Below are 18,822 nucleotides of genomic sequence, written 5' to 3' on the forward strand. Positions count from 1 at the left end.
TGTGTCGAGCCCAGGCCAACGGTGCTAAGCTAGGTCGTATGATTGCGAGAAAAGATAGGTTTTGAGTTTTAAGATTTCGACAGAATTAGCTTCCCTGACTGTAAGAGGTAGCTGGTTCCAGAGATAGGGAGCTCGGTAGGAGAACGCTCTACTGCCTGCTGATTTTTTCTTGATTCTAGGGACAGTAAGGTAGCCATCCTGCGATCGGAGGGCACGAGGTGGAATATAAGGGATGATGAGGTCGGATAGATATGATGGTGCAAGCCCATGTAACGATTTATAAGCTAACAGAAGCACCTTAAAGTCAGATCTGGCTTGAATTGGGAGCCAGTGAAGGGAGGTTAGGATTGGAGTAATGTGCTCAAATTTTCTAGTTCTGGTTAGTATTCTGGCAGCAGCATTTTGCACGAGTTGTAGTTTTTTAATACTGCAGTTGGGTAGACCAGAGAGTAAGACATTACAATAATCGAGTCTTGATGAAACAAAAGCGTGTATTAAGGTTTCAGCATCCGCCGTATTTAGCAGGGAGCGAATTTTCGAGATATTGCGAAGGTGGAAGAATGCTATCTTAGTGATTTCCTTAATGTGAGCATCGAATGAGAGAGCTGAGTCGAAAGTAACGCCAAGGTTTTTAATTGTGGGACTCTGGGTAATTAAGCAATCCCCAAAGTTTAGAGTAAGGTCTGCAACAAGAGGCAGTTGGGTTTTTGGGCCAACAACTAGCATCTCAGTTTTGTTGGCATTTAGTCGCAAGAAGTTTTGTGACATCCAATTTGTGACAGCGATTAGGCTTAATTCTAGGTTTGAAAGTTGTAAACGGTCGTCAGGTCTAATTGGTATGTAAATTTGAGTATCGTCCGTGTAACAGTGAAATTTAATACCATAACTGCGGAAAATTTCACCAAGAGGTAGCATGTAAATGGAGAAAAGCAAAGGTCCGAGCACAGAGCCCTGCGGTACGCCAAAGTTAACTTTAGAGTAATCAGATATAGTATTTTTATGTGAGACACAGTGCATTCTATCAGATAGGTAGGAATTTAGCCAGGAAAGCGCAGAGTCGCGGATGCCAACGTAGCTCGCTAGGCGGTTTAAGAGAATATTATGATCGACTGTATCAAATGCCGCACTCAAATCAAGTAGGATAAGAACAGAAGAAGAGTCGGAATCAGAAGCGAGGAGTAGGTCGTTTACCACTTTTGTGAGAGCAGTCTCAGTGCTATGGAGAGACCTAAAACCAGATTGAAAGGGTTCGAAGAGACTATTACACGAGAGGTAGTCAGTTAGTTGGGTAGAAACTATTCTTTCCAAGACTTTAGAGAGGAAGGGGAGATTGGAGATTGGTCTAAAGTTATTAAGAACATCAGGATCAAGGTTGGAATTTTTTGAGCAGAGGTTTAATTACGGCTGATTTGAAGGACGAGGGCACAATGCCAGAGGAGAGAGAGGTGTTAATGATATTGAGTAGGGAGGGGCCTAATATTGGGAGAAGTTCCTTAACCAATTTAGCAGGAAGAGGGTCAGATAAGCTGGATTGTGGATTTAGAGGAAAGTACTAATTTAGAGAAGGTGTCTAAGGAGACAGTCTCAAATTGCGAGAGTACGGCAGTGGTCTCTATTGCGTCTAATGCACGATTAGGAGAGGGATCAACGCCCTTGGTGGGTAAGGAATTGCTAATCTCATCTCTAATACAGTCAATTTTGTGATTGAAGAAATTAAGAAAGTCATTTGCAGTAAATGGAGAGCTCGCTACAGGGGAGGGTTTGCGAGTACGTTTTGCTACCGTGTCAAATAGAAACTTCGGGTTATCTTTATTAGTGTTAATAAGATCTGAGTAGTAGGAGGCCCTAGCGGCGGAGAGCGTACGCTTGTAAATCATTAGGCTATCGCTCCAAGCTAGCCGAAAGACCTTGAGTTTGGATGAGCGCCATTTGCGTTCTAGCTTTCTACACACCTGTTTTTGTGCACTAGTTTCATCAGTAAACCAGGGCGACGGTTTCTTTAGACGGCGGGTCTTTATGAGTAGGGGCGCAACAGAGTCAAGCGAGTCAATTAGAATAGAGTTAAAGTTATCCGTGAACTCGTCGAGGGAACCAATTCGTTCAGGGAGAGAGGCAAGAGTTTTAGGTAGGAGATCAGCGAGTTTTGTAATTGTGGAAGTATCAATACGGCGGATGCTGTAGGTATCAACTAGATTAGAATGCCGACAGGGCAGAGCAATTTGAAATTTAATGAGATAATGATCTGATAATGCCGGTGGATACGGCAAAACTACTAAGTCTGACACGTTAATACCACAAGCGAGGACCAGATCAAGAGTGTTGCCGTTAGAATAGGTCTGTTCGTGAACCAACTGAGTAAAGCCAAAAGTGTCAATTAGGGACGAAAAAGGTTTGCTAAGTGGATTAGTTTTACAATTTAGATGAATATTGAAATCACCGTCAATCAATCAAATAATTAGGATGTTATCCGTACGAATTACAAGGTCAGAGAGGAAATTGGAAAATTCTTCTAAAAAAGATGAATAGGGCCCAGGAGGGCGATAAAGGATAATTAGGTAGAAAGGCAGGATACCAGAGTGGTTAAGGCCCATGCTAACTGGAGTGGACGGGCGCATAGTGAGCATCTCACAAGATGAGAGTTTATTACTTAGATCTGGTGAAAGGTTCAGACTCGAATTGAAGATTAGGCCAACGCCCCCACCTTTCTTAGATGTCCGAGCGACATGCGAGTTGGTGAAATTAGAGGGGGAAGCTTCATTTAATGGAAGAACATCATTTGGCTTTAGCCAGGTTTCACATAATCCCATTATGTCAATACTATGTTCTTTAATTACGTCATTGACCAGCAGGGCTTTGTTAGCGAGTGATCTGATATTAATGAATCCGAGTCGTATGCGCTTTGTGTTGCTAGTAGTTTTGGGACGCTCAGCATTGCGAATAGGTTTAATCTCAATTACGTTACTACTTTTTGTTCCGGGCGGCGGCCGAGGACAACGGGAGGAGAGACGGGGAAGGGATACGGTGCTGATTTGCGAGTACGCAATACAGTTCGTTGTCAATGCTGCTGCCTTCTGGGTTGATATGAATAAGGTTATACTGAGAATGTTTGGCTCGGCGAAGGCAAACGGTGGCACGGCAAGGGCGGGACACAGTCAAGATTGGATACACTAAGCTACCTGAGCTATCAGACTCCAAACCCGCACTAGGTGAAATCCTGGCAGGCTGTCTAACAACCTGCAACCCAGCATGCCTTAGGGGAGTGTGTCATGCCTGCCTCAAGCACCTGTCCATGTTCCTAGACAAAATGTGGGCACCCAACCCAGTAGGGTGTATGCCATCTGTCTTAAGCATGCCAGGTTTACCCCAGAAGGAGGGCCAGTTATCTAAAAACATAAAACCCTGTTGCTCACAATACTTGGCCAGCCAGCGATTAAGGGCGACTAATCTGCTGTAGATATCATCATTAAGCGTGACGGGGAGGGGACCAGAGACAATTAAGCGATGCAGACTCATCTTGCTGGCGAGGTCACATGTCCTAATTATGCTGTGTTTAGTGACCTCCGACTGTTTTATCCTAGCGTTGTTGGTGCCGACATGTACTACGATGTTATCATGAGTAGCCTGGTTAGCCTGGTTGTTGTGTGCCTTATCCATATGTCTATGCCTGTTTGTCAGCACCCTAAGAGTAGCCTCTATGTCGGGAACTCTGGCCCCTGGTAGACAGACTATTTCGGCTGGCGCTTGTAGCCTAATGTTACGGGTAATGGAGTCACCTATAACTAGGATGCGTGGTTTAGAGCGGGGCCGAGGAGCCGGGGCGGCAGGCCGGCCACAGGGACTACCAAGCGGAGCAAAACGATTCTCAACCAGGGGCAACGGGTGAAAATCAGGCCGTACAACAGACGGCTGGCTCATGCGGACGCTCCGACGCCTCAGGACCGGGATAAACTCATCAGCCATTGCCGAAGGGGCTACGCTATCTGGGGAGTCATGGCTAACGCTTGGGCTAACGCTAACACTAGCAGGGCTGCTAGCTGGCCCGGACCGTAAACTATCTGACACTCAGTGGTAAACAAAATTTATGTAGGACAAACATAGTGAAAAACACAAGGTAGGTAGGAGCAGATTTAGCAAGACAAACAATGTACCTATTCTACATAGCCTAACCTACCCAGCACCCCAGCCTTAGAACCTAAATGCACACAAGGAAAAACTTCCAGGAAAAACCTTAGTAGGAAAACTTGGGCTGGCTGAGGCAGATAGGGATCCCCCCCCGGGACGGCTTAGCGTGCAATAGGTGCCGGGCAAAACATTGACATTGAGTCATGGGCAACAATGATGACAGGAGAAAACAGAGAGAGACAAAAAGAAGGAGAAGCAGCATGCGGCGGTGAGAGGGGGCTAAGGCCAGCACTAAAGGAGCGAGGGCAACAGTCGTAAATCAGCGTCCAGGTGGGAACAGCGGAAAGGAAGAGCAAGGCCAGCACTGACGACGAAGAGCCAGGGCAGCACCCGTCACTGCCAGGTAGAACGCTGCACTGGAGTCAGAGAAGAGGAGAGAGAGGAAGCCGCGTAAACACACACAACACACCCAGACACACACACACGTACAGACGAAGGGAAGAAAACAGCTGCATACAGAACACACAGGGTCAGAGACACGATAGGTGGGAGCAGCATCAGGGATGGGACCGAGGCCGGTGCTGACGACCACTGCACTGCACCGGAGTCTGAAAAGGAGAGAGAGGAAGGGGAGAAGCAGCAGCAACAGAACACACGAGAGACACGTTGGGCGGGAGCAGGACCAAGGCCGGCGCCGATGACTGCCAGGCCGGAGCAACACCTGTCCACCGGCAGGTGGAGCACTGGACCGGAGTCTGGGGAAGGGGAGAGAAGACAGCTGCACACAGAACACACGGAGTCAGAGCTCGTCGGGTGGGAGCGGCAGCAGGGATGGTACTAAGGCATGCACTGGCGACCACTGCACTGCACCGGAGTCTGAGAAAGGGGGGAGAGACAGGTGCACACAAAGACAACGAACACACGGAGAGAGAGAGATCCAGGTGGGAGCAGCATCAGGGATGGGACTAAGGCCAGCACCGAAGACCATCAGGGTTAGAGGAATCTGAGAAAGGGTGGAGAAAACCAGCCGCACACACACACACACACACACAGAGCTGTGCAGAAGCAGACACGCTCATACAGACAGCAGATAGAAAGTGATTAGACACAGTGTAGCCAGGAGGCAGCCCTAAGCTATGTTCCCAATGGCAAATTTCTATATAAATACTGTCTAGGCTAGGGTAAGAGAAAAGACTGTGTCGAGCCCAGGCCAACGGTGCTAAGCTAGGTCGTATGATTGCGAGAAAAGATAGGTTTTGAGTTTTAAGATTTCGACAGAATTAGCTTCCCTGACTGTAAGAGGTAGCTGGTTCCAGAGATAGGGAGCTCGGTAGGAGAACGCTCTACTGCCTGCTGATTTTTTCTTGATTCTAGGGACAGTAAGGTAGCCATCCTGCGATCGGAGGGCACGAGGTGGAATATAAGGGATGATGAGGTCGGATAGATATGATGGTGCAAGCCCATGTAACGATTTATAAGCTAACAGAAGCACCTTAAAGTCAGATCTGGCTTGAATTGGGAGCCAGTGAAGGGAGGTTAGGATTGGAGTAATGTGCTCAAATTTTCTAGTTCTGGTTAGTATTCTGGCAGCAGCATTTTGCACGAGTTGTAGTTTTTTAATACTGCAGTTGGGTAGACCAGAGAGTAAGACATTACAATAATCGAGTCTTGATGAAACAAAAGCGTGTATTAAGGTTTCAGCATCCGCCGTATTTAGCAGGGAGCGAATTTTCGAGATATTGCGAAGGTGGAAGAATGCTATCTTAGTGATTTCCTTAATGTGAGCATCGAATGAGAGAGCTGAGTCGAAAGTAACGCCAAGGTTTTTAATTGTGGGACTCTGGGTAATTAAGCAATCCCCAAAGTTTAGAGTAAGGTCTGCAACAAGAGGCAGTTGGGTTTTTGGGCCAACAACTAGCATCTCAGTTTTGTTGGCATTTAGTCGCAAGAAGTTTTGTGACATCCAATTTGTGACAGCGATTAGGCTTAATTCTAGGTTTGAAAGTTGTAAACGGTCGTCAGGTCTAATTGGTATGTAAATTTGAGTATCGTCCGTGTAACAGTGAAATTTAATACCATAACTGCGGAAAATTTCACCAAGAGGTAGCATGTAAATGGAGAAAAGCAAAGGTCCGAGCACAGAGCCCTGCGGTACGCCAAAGTTAACTTTAGAGTAATCAGATATAGTATTTTTATGTGAGACACAGTGCATTCTATCAGATAGGTAGGAATTTAGCCAGGAAAGCGCAGAGTCGCGGATGCCAACGTAGCTCGCTAGGCGGTTTAAGAGAATATTATGATCGACTGTATCAAATGCCGCACTCAAATCAAGTAGGATAAGAACAGAAGAAGAGTCGGAATCAGAAGCGAGGAGTAGGTCGTTTACCACTTTTGTGAGAGCAGTCTCAGTGCTATGGAGAGACCTAAAACCAGATTGAAAGGGTTCGAAGAGACTATTACACGAGAGGTAGTCAGTTAGTTGGGTAGAAACTATTCTTTCCAAGACTTTAGAGAGGAAGGGGAGATTGGAGATTGGTCTAAAGTTATTAAGAACATCAGGATCAAGGTTGGAATTTTTTGAGCAGAGGTTTAATTACGGCTGATTTGAAGGACGAGGGCACAATGCCAGAGGAGAGAGAGGTGTTAATGATATTGAGTAGGGAGGGGCCTAATATTGGGAGAAGTTCCTTAACCAATTTAGCAGGAAGAGGGTCAGATAAGCTGGATTGTGGATTTAGAGGAAAGTACTAATTTAGAGAAGGTGTCTAAGGAGACAGTCTCAAATTGCGAGAGTACGGCAGTGGTCTCTATTGCGTCTAATGCACGATTAGGAGAGGGATCAACGCCCTTGGTGGGTAAGGAATTGCTAATCTCATCTCTAATACAGTCAATTTTGTGATTGAAGAAATTAAGAAAGTCATTTGCAGTAAATGGAGAGCTCGCTACAGGGGAGGGTTTGCGAGTACGTTTTGCTACCGTGTCAAATAGAAACTTCGGGTTATCTTTATTAGTGTTAATAAGATCTGAGTAGTAGGAGGCCCTAGCGGCGGAGAGCGTACGCTTGTAAATCATTAGGCTATCGCTCCAAGCTAGCCGAAAGACCTTGAGTTTGGATGAGCGCCATTTGCGTTCTAGCTTTCTACACACCTGTTTTTGTGCACTAGTTTCATCAGTAAACCAGGGCGACGGTTTCTTTAGACGGCGGGTCTTTATGAGTAGGGGCGCAACAGAGTCAAGCGAGTCAATTAGAATAGAGTTAAAGTTATCCGTGAACTCGTCGAGGGAACCAATTCGTTCAGGGAGAGAGGCAAGAGTTTTAGGTAGGAGATCAGCGAGTTTTGTAATTGTGGAAGTATCAATACGGCGGATGCTGTAGGTATCAACTAGATTAGAATGCCGACAGGGCAGAGCAATTTGAAATTTAATGAGATAATGATCTGATAATGCCGGTGGATACGGCAAAACTACTAAGTCTGACACGTTAATACCACAAGCGAGGACCAGATCAAGAGTGTTGCCGTTAGAATAGGTCTGTTCGTGAACCAACTGAGTAAAGCCAAAAGTGTCAATTAGGGACGAAAAAGGTTTGCTAAGTGGATTAGTTTTACAATTTAGATGAATATTGAAATCACCGTCAATCAATCAAATAATTAGGATGTTATCCGTACGAATTACAAGGTCAGAGAGGAAATTGGAAAATTCTTCTAAAAAAGATGAATAGGGCCCAGGAGGGCGATAAAGGATAATTAGGTAGAAAGGCAGGATACCAGAGTGGTTAAGGCCCATGCTAACTGGAGTGGACGGGCGCATAGTGAGCATCTCACAAGATGAGAGTTTATTACTTAGATCTGGTGAAAGGTTCAGACTCGAATTGAAGATTAGGCCAACGCCCCCACCTTTCTTAGATGTCCGAGCGACATGCGAGTTGGTGAAATTAGAGGGGGAAGCTTCATTTAATGGAAGAACATCATTTGGCTTTAGCCAGGTTTCACATAATCCCATTATGTCAATACTATGTTCTTTAATTACGTCATTGACCAGCAGGGCTTTGTTAGCGAGTGATCTGATATTAATGAATCCGAGTCGTATGCGCTTTGTGTTGCTAGTAGTTTTGGGACGCTCAGCATTGCGAATAGGTTTAATCTCAATTACGTTACTACTTTTTGTTCCGGGCGGCGGCCGAGGACAACGGGAGGAGAGACGGGGAAGGGATACGGTGCTGATTTGCGAGTACGCAATACAGTTCGTTGTCAATGCTGCTGCCTTCTGGGTTGATATGAATAAGGTTATACTGAGAATGTTTGGCTCGGCGAAGGCAAACGGTGGCACGGCAAGGGCGGGACACAGTCAAGATTGGATACACTAAGCTACCTGAGCTATCAGACTCCAAACCCGCACTAGGTGAAATCCTGGCAGGCTGTCTAACAACCTGCAACCCAGCATGCCTTAGGGGAGTGTGTCATGCCTGCCTCAAGCACCTGTCCATGTTCCTAGACAAAATGTGGGCACCCAACCCAGTAGGGTGTATGCCATCTGTCTTAAGCATGCCAGGTTTACCCCAGAAGGAGGGCCAGTTATCTAAAAACATAAAACCCTGTTGCTCACAATACTTGGCCAGCCAGCGATTAAGGGCGACTAATCTGCTGTAGATATCATCATTAAGCGTGACGGGGAGGGGACCAGAGACAATTAAGCGATGCAGACTCATCTTGCTGGCGAGGTCACATGTCCTAATTATGCTGTGTTTAGTGACCTCCGACTGTTTTATCCTAGCGTTGTTGGTGCCGACATGTACTACGATGTTATCATGAGTAGCCTGGTTAGCCTGGTTGTTGTGTGCCTTATCCATATGTCTATGCCTGTTTGTCAGCACCCTAAGAGTAGCCTCTATGTCGGGAACTCTGGCCCCTGGTAGACAGACTATTTCGGCTGGCGCTTGTAGCCTAATGTTACGGGTAATGGAGTCACCTATAACTAGGATGCGTGGTTTAGAGCGGGGCCGAGGAGCCGGGGCGGCAGGCCGGCCACAGGGACTACCAAGCGGAGCAAAACGATTCTCAACCAGGGGCAACGGGTGAAAATCAGGCCGTACAACAGACGGCTGGCTCATGCGGACGCTCCGACGCCTCAGGACCGGGATAAACTCATCAGCCATTGCCGAAGGGGCTACGCTATCTGGGGAGTCATGGCTAACGCTTGGGCTAACGCTAACACTAGCAGGGCTGCTAGCTGGCCCGGACCGTAAACTATCTGGAGTGCCCGTCGTATCTAACGTGACTAATCTATCATCCTCAAGCTGACGGACACAACTCTCTAATAGAGTGAGCTTCTCTAAAAGTAAGGAACAGACACAGCAGGAAGCCATACTTACCAACGTTGATGAGGGTAGCAGTGGAGATGAATAAAAGCTTAACTGAAGCTAGGAGCTTAGGCTATGCTAGCGGCTACCAGAAGCTATGATACAAAGCTAGGCTAAGTAACGTTATGCGAAAGGCTAGAGGGTGCTGGGCTGTGCTAATGGCTACCAGACACTATAATATAGCGCTAGACTGAATAGCTTTAGGCAAAAGGCTATCTAGCACAGGGTGCTAGCTTGCTGCGAGTAACAAGTAAGCAGGAGTTACTAACTAGCAAGAAATAAGCCCACAAGACAGGGCTAATAGCGAAAGCTGCTAACTAGCTGCGGCTAGGTAAACAAGCAAGGCTAACAGATGATACTAAATTGCTACAGATAAACCAACAGAAGTCGAGAGGGGAGATGCAGAAGAAATTGAAGGATATGCAGTTCACAGGTTGAAAGGGAGGAATTAAGAGGGAGAGGTTAGAGGGAAAAAAACTAATAATAAAAAACGAATAATACTCCGGGACGACATCGGGAAGATGCTAGCAGCGTGCCAGCAGTGTGCTGTTCAGTTGCCATTAATACATAACAAACAGTCTCTCTCATAAATGACAGCAATGAAAAATAGGTGTGTCTCTCTCCAAGGGCGGATATTTCATTTCACTGTTGGGGGGGACAATAAACAGAAAAATTTCTCAAGAGCAATTCCTGAAGGGGACACCAAAGGTGCCGCCAAAAGTACTGTTGTATTAAATGTATATAGAGGTCCATTATGAAACATTTCCATAAGCACGTCATTCCTTTCTTATGAAGATTTTATCAAATTGCCTTTGATATTACTGGGGTCTTTCTACTTGGCGTTTCGGTGCACTGAAAAATGATCGGATGTCTGTTTTTCTTTTCTCTGCCATTTTAACTGACCTGGCTGGCTGACAAATAGACACACACACACCCCACACACACACACACACAGCATGCAGGTTATTTACAGTAGTAGGTGAGATGCAACACCCATTAACTGAACTAAAGCTAATATATGCCTAATTAGATTTCGTTTTCCCGAAAAAGCAGATCTCTAATGTTTTGCTGTCAATGTGTAAAAGTCCAGAACGCTATGAAGCCTGCCAGAAACTTACTTCAGGGTCTTTTTTAAGAATTAAGTCTTCATTTATTTCCAAAATTATAAAAAAAATTACATACTGGCAGCCATTTTACATGCAGTAAGAAAAAAAGAATATACTTAGAACCTAATTACGTAGGGTAAGTTAATCTTAAATAGCCTATTATATTATAGAAATATTACTGTTACCATCTACAAAAGATAATTTTGGTATGAAAACCCGCATTTTAATTTAACCAAGTATCCTGTATCATAAATACATGTCTGGCATTTGTAACAAACCAAACCGCTTGAAAATCGGTCGAAAATTCAGTGAGTTATGAGGATTTTAATTGTGGATAGACCTCCTGCCTCCATAGACATACATGCATTAGGAGACGCGGCTGCCCCGTACCAATACGTTGACACACAAGATTCAAGATACCCAAACACTTCAAAAAAAATTCCTGTAATGAGGTCTGTCAGACAAGGTTGTCCAATATACACCATTCTTGTTTCTCATTGTGGTTCAGTTACTCACTGCATGTACTGGATGTACTGCATGTACTCACTGCACAGGCCAAACATTAAAGGTTTATCCATATTTGATAGAGAAATAAGAATTATACAACTGGTGGATGATACAGCATTATTTCAAAAGATGAACATCAAATAAAACATGCTATATAATGTAAAGATCAGTTTTCTGCTGCATCAGGCTTAAAACTTAATATATCTAATAATAATAATATACGTTCATCAAACAGATGAAAACAAAAATCGAGTAAAAACAATGGATTAAATATCTTGGTATTCATATTTGTAAAAACTGGCTTTAACAGAAATTGAAAATGACTTTGAGTCTCTTAAACATATAAATAAAAATAAATTTTAAAAAATCTATCGTGAGATGTTCTGTCATTAAAGTCTCTTTTTTTGTTGTTTGAACTGAATGTCAGAATATCTATTTTATTTTATGCAATGTCTATGTTTGTATATTTATATCTTGACAAATAAATAAACAAACAAACAAATAAAGGAAGAACTGGGGCCTTGAATTTTTTTTTATAGGATTCCCTGTTGTGTTTGGTTCAATGTAGCATATTGCATTCATATTCTATTACTGTAACTCTGAAGAACATGAGGCAGACTTTATGAATAGAACAGCCTCAATGTTTTTCGCTGTTATGTTTTTTAATGCTGACATTTATTGATCATAATAGTTTATTCTTCTTGAGAACACCTGATCCATTTCTTTCCGATACCCGCTTTTACAGTCTAGACTACTCAACGTGTTGTAAACGTCAGAACTATATATTAGGGCCTATACAATCCTATAATTAGGCCTACTTATTGTCTATGCTTTTATTGTTTGATTATTTTATCATTTTCTATTGCTTCTATTGATTCTTTCTATTGCAATAGAATATATAATATATCCTACTTTTGTTGCTGCAATGACCTAATTTCCCCACGGGATTCAATACTTTCATCTTACCTTATCCAAATCATCTGATCTGGGTCTGTCCATGTTGCATGTGATTGGCTATTTGTTACAAACCTGGCCTCTTTCATGTGATAGCTGGATAGGTAAATCCTGAGATGACAGGGCCGGTTTATATCCAGCTTCGTGAGACCGGTTATCCAGGATCGGCAATGTTAGGTTATGTAGCTAAGGCAAAGATAGCCAGACTATGTTGAACTCACTTCATGAGACAGGCCTCTGGGTAGTTAGCATGAGCAGTTAATAGCCACCATGGCTGAACAGACCAAGAAAAGAGCGACCACCTACAGAAATGCAAACTTCATCAACAGAAAATCCAAGGAAAAAGACGTCACAGTACTGGACACACTGTTTGATTGACAGGTGATCTCTAGGAATTGCAGTACAGAAACACCACAGTAATGAGTGCTGACCACCAAAGATGGAGACAAAATATAAAAATGCCATAGCGATGACCACTTAGCAACAAAGATTAAAAAAAAAAAAAATTGCAACTTTAATGTTACATGCTATTTGTGACTGAGACGATTTCCTGCCAATGACCATATCCAACACCCAAATAATAATAGTAATAATATATTGGGCAAATCGGGTAAATCTACAGTGTCTCAATTAGTGGGGATGCTCTGCTTTGCAAAACATACTACTACATGCAGCATGAACCGGACAACCTATAGACACAAGGACCACTGTGGGTCCATGTGTCCTTGGTAAAAAACAATGCACTGTTTTATAGTGATACAGAACAATGCATAATGGTCGTACCATCACAGCTGATCACCCTTAGGTGCCAAATCCAGCACAACACACACATACACACACGCACACTTCCAGCTGACCCTGCTGATAAAGCCAGAGCTTTCCCAGGGGACGTTGTTATTGTTGAGGCTAATTGCCAGCGATAACGTGATGAATTCCACATTAATAGGAACTGATTATCTGACAGGCAGGGCAGCAGTCAGCCGCTTAATAAACCATTAGCACAACAAACAGCACTGACACGCTGCAGCACTGGACTCCAACCCTGCACACGCACACACACACACACACTAGTCTGGACATTTGGTAGGTGAAATATTCACCAGTTACTGCCCATATATACCACATTGCCCTCTAGCCACACACACACACACACACACACACATACCCTTTGGATGAAAATGAAGAAGTGGTCCCAAGTTTTTTCTGTCAATCTTCTCTCCATCTTCTGGTCGGAATGAAACTGGACACATAAAATTAAGTACTGCTTAAATGGTACAGAGCTATAACAGTGGTTGTTTGACTTCTTAGACTTCATCCTGCTCCTGCTATGGCGCTTTGAGGTATACATGAACAAGAAACTTTTAATGCTCATGACAATCTTTACCTTCTTTTGCAGGAGAATGATGATTGGCTTGTTTCAGAACTCAGACCCTGGCTTAGCTATAGCTGAATTCTCATAGAGATTCATTAGCGTGGCACTAATGGCTGCCTGCCACTAGTTTAGCATTTTTAGTGTTTAGCGTTTAGCATTTCTTAGTGATTTTGTGTTTCCTCGTGATTTCGTATTTTCCTAGTGATTCTAGTAACTTTTATTTCAATCTCCGTTATAAAGGATACATCCGCCCAACTCTTGAGTATGCCGCCCCTGTGTGGCAAAGCTCACTCACATTGCAGCAAACTACGCAGCTGGAGCGGGTACAAAAGAGGGCCTGCAGGACCATCCTGGGCAGATCCTACAGCAGCTACAGCACAGTCTTATGCCAGGGCTGCGGTCGAATAGTCTTTTTTGCTTAGGAAGGTTCCTAACTGAGTGAAATGACCCGGAAGTACCTAAGTGGCAGCCATGATAAGAGCTGTTCGAATTCTCTACATGCTAAGGAAAGGTGCTTCAATGCTTCCTTACTTAGCTCCTTTAGCATAGGATACACTGGACCATCCTTTACGAAAGGAAAGGAGATAATGCCGTCCCACAATTCTTTGCGGCAGCAACGACGCACCATTCAGCCGTTCACGAAAACAAACGATCATGACCGACAAGGGACGCAGATCATCAAGCAAGTTACCGTTGCTTATTAAGCATGTTTCATCTTATGCCATAACTTGCTAATATGCTTATATGTTTTGAACTGTCAACAATATGTTAAACCCATAGAGGCGAACTATGAACGTTACGCTGCTGTCGTAAAATGATCAAAGTGAAGTTAACATTGTAGCGTAACCTATGCTCAGTTTGCATTAGTTATTTCTTCATTCTGAGCGTTGTTGTATTGCCAGCCTTTAGGAATATCATTAATTAATTTTACTTCAGTCACAGATGCTGAAACCCTTGCCTTAATAAAGGCCTGTATCAGCCATAACAACTTCAAAGCACAATCAAGTCAACATTTCAAGGTGTTTACTGAGTTGTGTGGTGGTTCTTAAGCTATTATATGCATAGGCTTATAATCAGATCATAATCAGCATATTAACCATAACACAGAAGTCTGTCTTTCAAGAAAAAGGGATATGAGACGTTTTTAGCCAGATGATGTTTTTAATTCAACATGTTTGAAACTTAAGAATGATGATATGTACAGTAGTAGATTTGTAGGCCTAACATGTTATGCCTATCTAACTAATTGGGATTCATGTCGATAAATATGAGCGGACAGGAGTCTGAGCGTGAGCAACCATTCTCAATGTGACAACCATTTCGTTTCACTTTTGTGACTGGTAGCCTATATTCCTTTTTTATTTCAATTCCAACCTTGGTGATGAAGCAATATTTTTCACCGGGTTGTCCACGTTTATATAGCCTGCATGAAACAACACGGTAAGAACGCACGGGGCGAAGTATCTAAGATGAGCTTTTAGTAGTCCATCTCCGGAACATTGTAGTTTCACCACGGCAGACCCACGTCATTAACATCCGCCGTCGCATAATTACGTAGCCTAGTGTAAGTGCAGTCGGATTCTCTTAGCACCGCGGTTGTCTTTTCCTAAGTCCTTATGAATTCTCCTTCACATCTTTCCTTGACCTCATGACGTTTTCCAACGAGGTCAAGGAAAAGTGGTTAGGAATAGGAGTTAGGACGTATTTTTTTGACTATTCGACCGCAGCCCTGGATTCCACCAGGGGCGGCTGCGTCGCGTTCCGGCTGTGACGCGGCCGCCGGAGCTGATCGTAGCCACTCTAGACAATGCTTGTGATTCCACCAGACGTGCCGCAGCGCGTTTCAGAAGCGTCCCAGAAGCGGCTCTCCGCTCTGCTCCGCTAAAAATACGCGCCTGGTCTATTTTTGACAGAAGCCGCGTTGAGCCGCGTCAAACTGCACAGGGCAGATCGAGCTGGGCAGGAAGTCAGACACAGGAACGGCATAGAGCATCCGGTCAATTTTCAAAATAAAACACCCTGTGCAGACTCCCGATCGTATATCACATCACTACATCAACGTCATAACCAGTGGCACCAAGCCTAAGTCAACCGGTCAGAGGATTTTCAGCATAGACGACAAGAGGTTCATCTTGGAAGTTGAAAAAAAACACGGTGTAGCTATATCCTGGCAATACCGGCTCCTTCTCCTTCTACCCCCCCTCTGTAGTTTTTCAAGTAGGAGAAGAAATGCAAGTGTTCTCCTCCTGCAGGCACTTTATGTGAAATATAGATACGAAATAATTATGAGGATGAATGTATTTTTAACAACTAAAACACAGCCACAAATCTTTGATCCATGTCGTTCATAACTGGACTTAACTGTATTAACTTTGTCTGTAGGCTACAGCACAACAAAGTAGGAAATAACAATTAACACAATTACAACTAGGGCTGTACCGAATGTCATTTTTTTACATTCGAAGCTTCTATTGAGGTTTTCGAATGAAGCTTCGAATGTCTGCCGTCATATTTTATGATGTCATCATAAAAAAAAATCCTTGAACAAAATCCTCAATTTGAATAAAGTGATTCATTGGATTAAATATGAGTTAGTCTTTTTTTTTATTAAATCAACTTTCTTTAATGAATATAACTCGTCAGTTTAACATAAATACATGTAGGCTAATCCAATAAGGGCATAAAATAATGATGAAATAATAATCGCGCCCTTAGGCTTACAGCAACATTATGCTATGACAGAAATGGCAATAAACAATGAAAATGACTTTTGCAAGATGACTTAAACCAAATATGTTAAAACAAAAGATATATTCACAATTTTTCAAGTCTGTCTTAATAGTCAGGTACCCATATGTAGATTTACGGCATACTCACCCAACAAAACAAAGAGAATATGTGGAAACATCAGGAAAAGTGGAATTTCAGCCAGAAGATATTAATATATAGGAATAGCCAAAGATCCTTGACTTTGACACAAAATCAGAACATTTCAAATTAAAGTCTGAACAGTCCGGTGACTAGAAGTTCGGTGTGACCGACACTCACTTGTTGTGCACAGGACGGGGGCTGTAACCTAGGTAACAGTAAACAATGTCACAACAAAACTACTGTAGCCTAGCTTACCATAGCTTAGCTTACCAAAAGAGAGGCTACTGTTCCCAGTGGTCTAGGACTTGCTAACTCTTTGCAGGTTGTGGGCCAGGAATATCAGCTTGTTGACATGGTCTGGTAGGAGCACCAAGCGAATGCAGATACATATGATCTTTTTTTTTTTTTGTAACAACTTACTTAAGTAATTAACTATAATAGTATAATACTATAATACTATAATATTAGTGTAGCCTAATCTTTATCTGCAACTGTGCAGAAATACGGTATACATTATTGGTTTAAACAGAATGAAAGAAAAAAAAAGCTGCGCAGTGCGCAGCATTCGAATGTTGATTTAAAATTCGAATGTCAGCGTTATGAATGAAGCTTCGAAGCTTCGAACTATTCGGTACAGCCCTAATTACAACAGACAAAAAAAGAAACCATTTAACTACATAGCCTATTTACCCATGGTAGAAGCACAAAAATCAAGGAAAAATGACCAAATCAGCAAGTCAAAAAAATCGGCCAGACAAAACGCTCCACTTCTGAAACACTCCTGGTGTGGTATGAAGCCGCGTGGAGGACGGAACAATACCACGTCGCAGCTGGAACGCGACGCAGCTGCCCCCGGTGGAATCCAGGCGTTACAGACACAGTGATCCACGCCTAACCAACTGTAAGGACTTTGCCAACTCACTCACTCAACTTACCCCCAGACAGAGAAAACTAAAAAAAATACAATAAACACTAACAAACTCAACCCTTCCTACCAGGAGATCCGAAAAATCTCCCATAGCTTTCCTCTGCACCCTATTCAATCAACCATAATCCCCTGGAACCCCTTTATATTACCAACATTTGCAATCAAATTTATTCCCTGGCTGATCTTTGGTGCCAAGTGATGTTACCACCTGTCGCAGTCTATAGAAGTAGTATGCTTTTTACCATTAGATGTGAGGCTTTACACAGATTTGGGTTTGGGGTTTACTCTAACTTCTGATGTGCTTTTGATATGTGTTTTTTATATTGTATCTTAATATAAATAATATATGTGTTGCATTTGACTTAGTTTTAGATTTTATGCACTTTATATTTGTAAATGTCCATGTATTTTGTAATGCACATGTACTTGACTACCATGTGGGATAAGTAAAGTAAAGGTACCTAAAAAGAATGGGAAGAGCAACTGAAAATAACATATGAAGACTGTTTTCAAGAAATGATTTCTCATCAAGAGCCATATGAAAAAGGACTACTTTGATGTATGTGATCTTAATTTGTCAAACTATTTAGCCTGTCGACATAGTGGGACCATCATTCTTAATTCAATATGACTGAAAATACCCTCAAATTAAAGTTCAGCCTCTATTTTTAACACAATTTCACACCCAAAGTAATAAAAGCCGTTCACTATAGCTTCTAGCGAACAAATTTGTCTGGAAAATGAACAGCTACTGTCTTCATCAAAATGACACAGTAGTCTCAAGTCTAGTTGACATTGAAAGTTCACGTGCAATTACTGCAATTTATCAGTACAGGGAAGGAACAGAGAGGGAGAGAGATGCCATAGGTTATTGGGTAACAACAACACATTGAACTGGAAATATAAAAGCACTGCTGATCAAAGGGAAGGCATCAGAGCTGCAGACTCCAGCAGACTGAAGAGGGAAGACAAAATAGGAAAACTGAGCAAGGAAAAAGAATATAGAGAATAGAGATGTGTTTATCAAGGAAACTTACAGATTCACAAAATGGTTATTTGGTGCAGCAAAGTCTGGGGCATTACTAGGCCCACAGACACATGCTAACACACACATTCACATGCCTACACGGACGCATGCATGCACAAACACACACAGACTCACTCTCACACACTCTCTCTCTCTCTCTCTCTCCATCACTTGATTGTTGTGCATCTCCCTCCCAGTGTCTCCAGGGCTGGTTGAGTGACAGAGTAAAGAGGAGGAGCTGATAGAAAGAGATGGCCCATCACTGATAAAGGGCCTATGCAATTACTGTAATGTAACAGAGAGGAGGTATGCAGGTGAAACAAGGGAAGCAGTACCAGAGGATGGGAAAGAAAGAGACAGAAAGAGATAGAGACGACTGACAAGGCACTCACATCCAAACTTCTGTCTTTAAACCAGTTTAAATGGCCCAAGCAAAAATTTGGGTTCAAACACATGTAAAGGTGCTATGTGTATAATATTTAACCATCAATATAACATCATCAAATGATATAACTACTATAAACAAAAGTTTTCCATATATATATATATATGTATATATATATATATATATTATTT

The sequence above is a fragment of the Centroberyx gerrardi genome, chromosome 6, assembly GCF_048128805.1.
Source record: "Centroberyx gerrardi isolate f3 chromosome 6, fCenGer3.hap1.cur.20231027, whole genome shotgun sequence".
NCBI lineage: Eukaryota > Metazoa > Chordata > Actinopteri > Beryciformes > Berycidae > Centroberyx > Centroberyx gerrardi.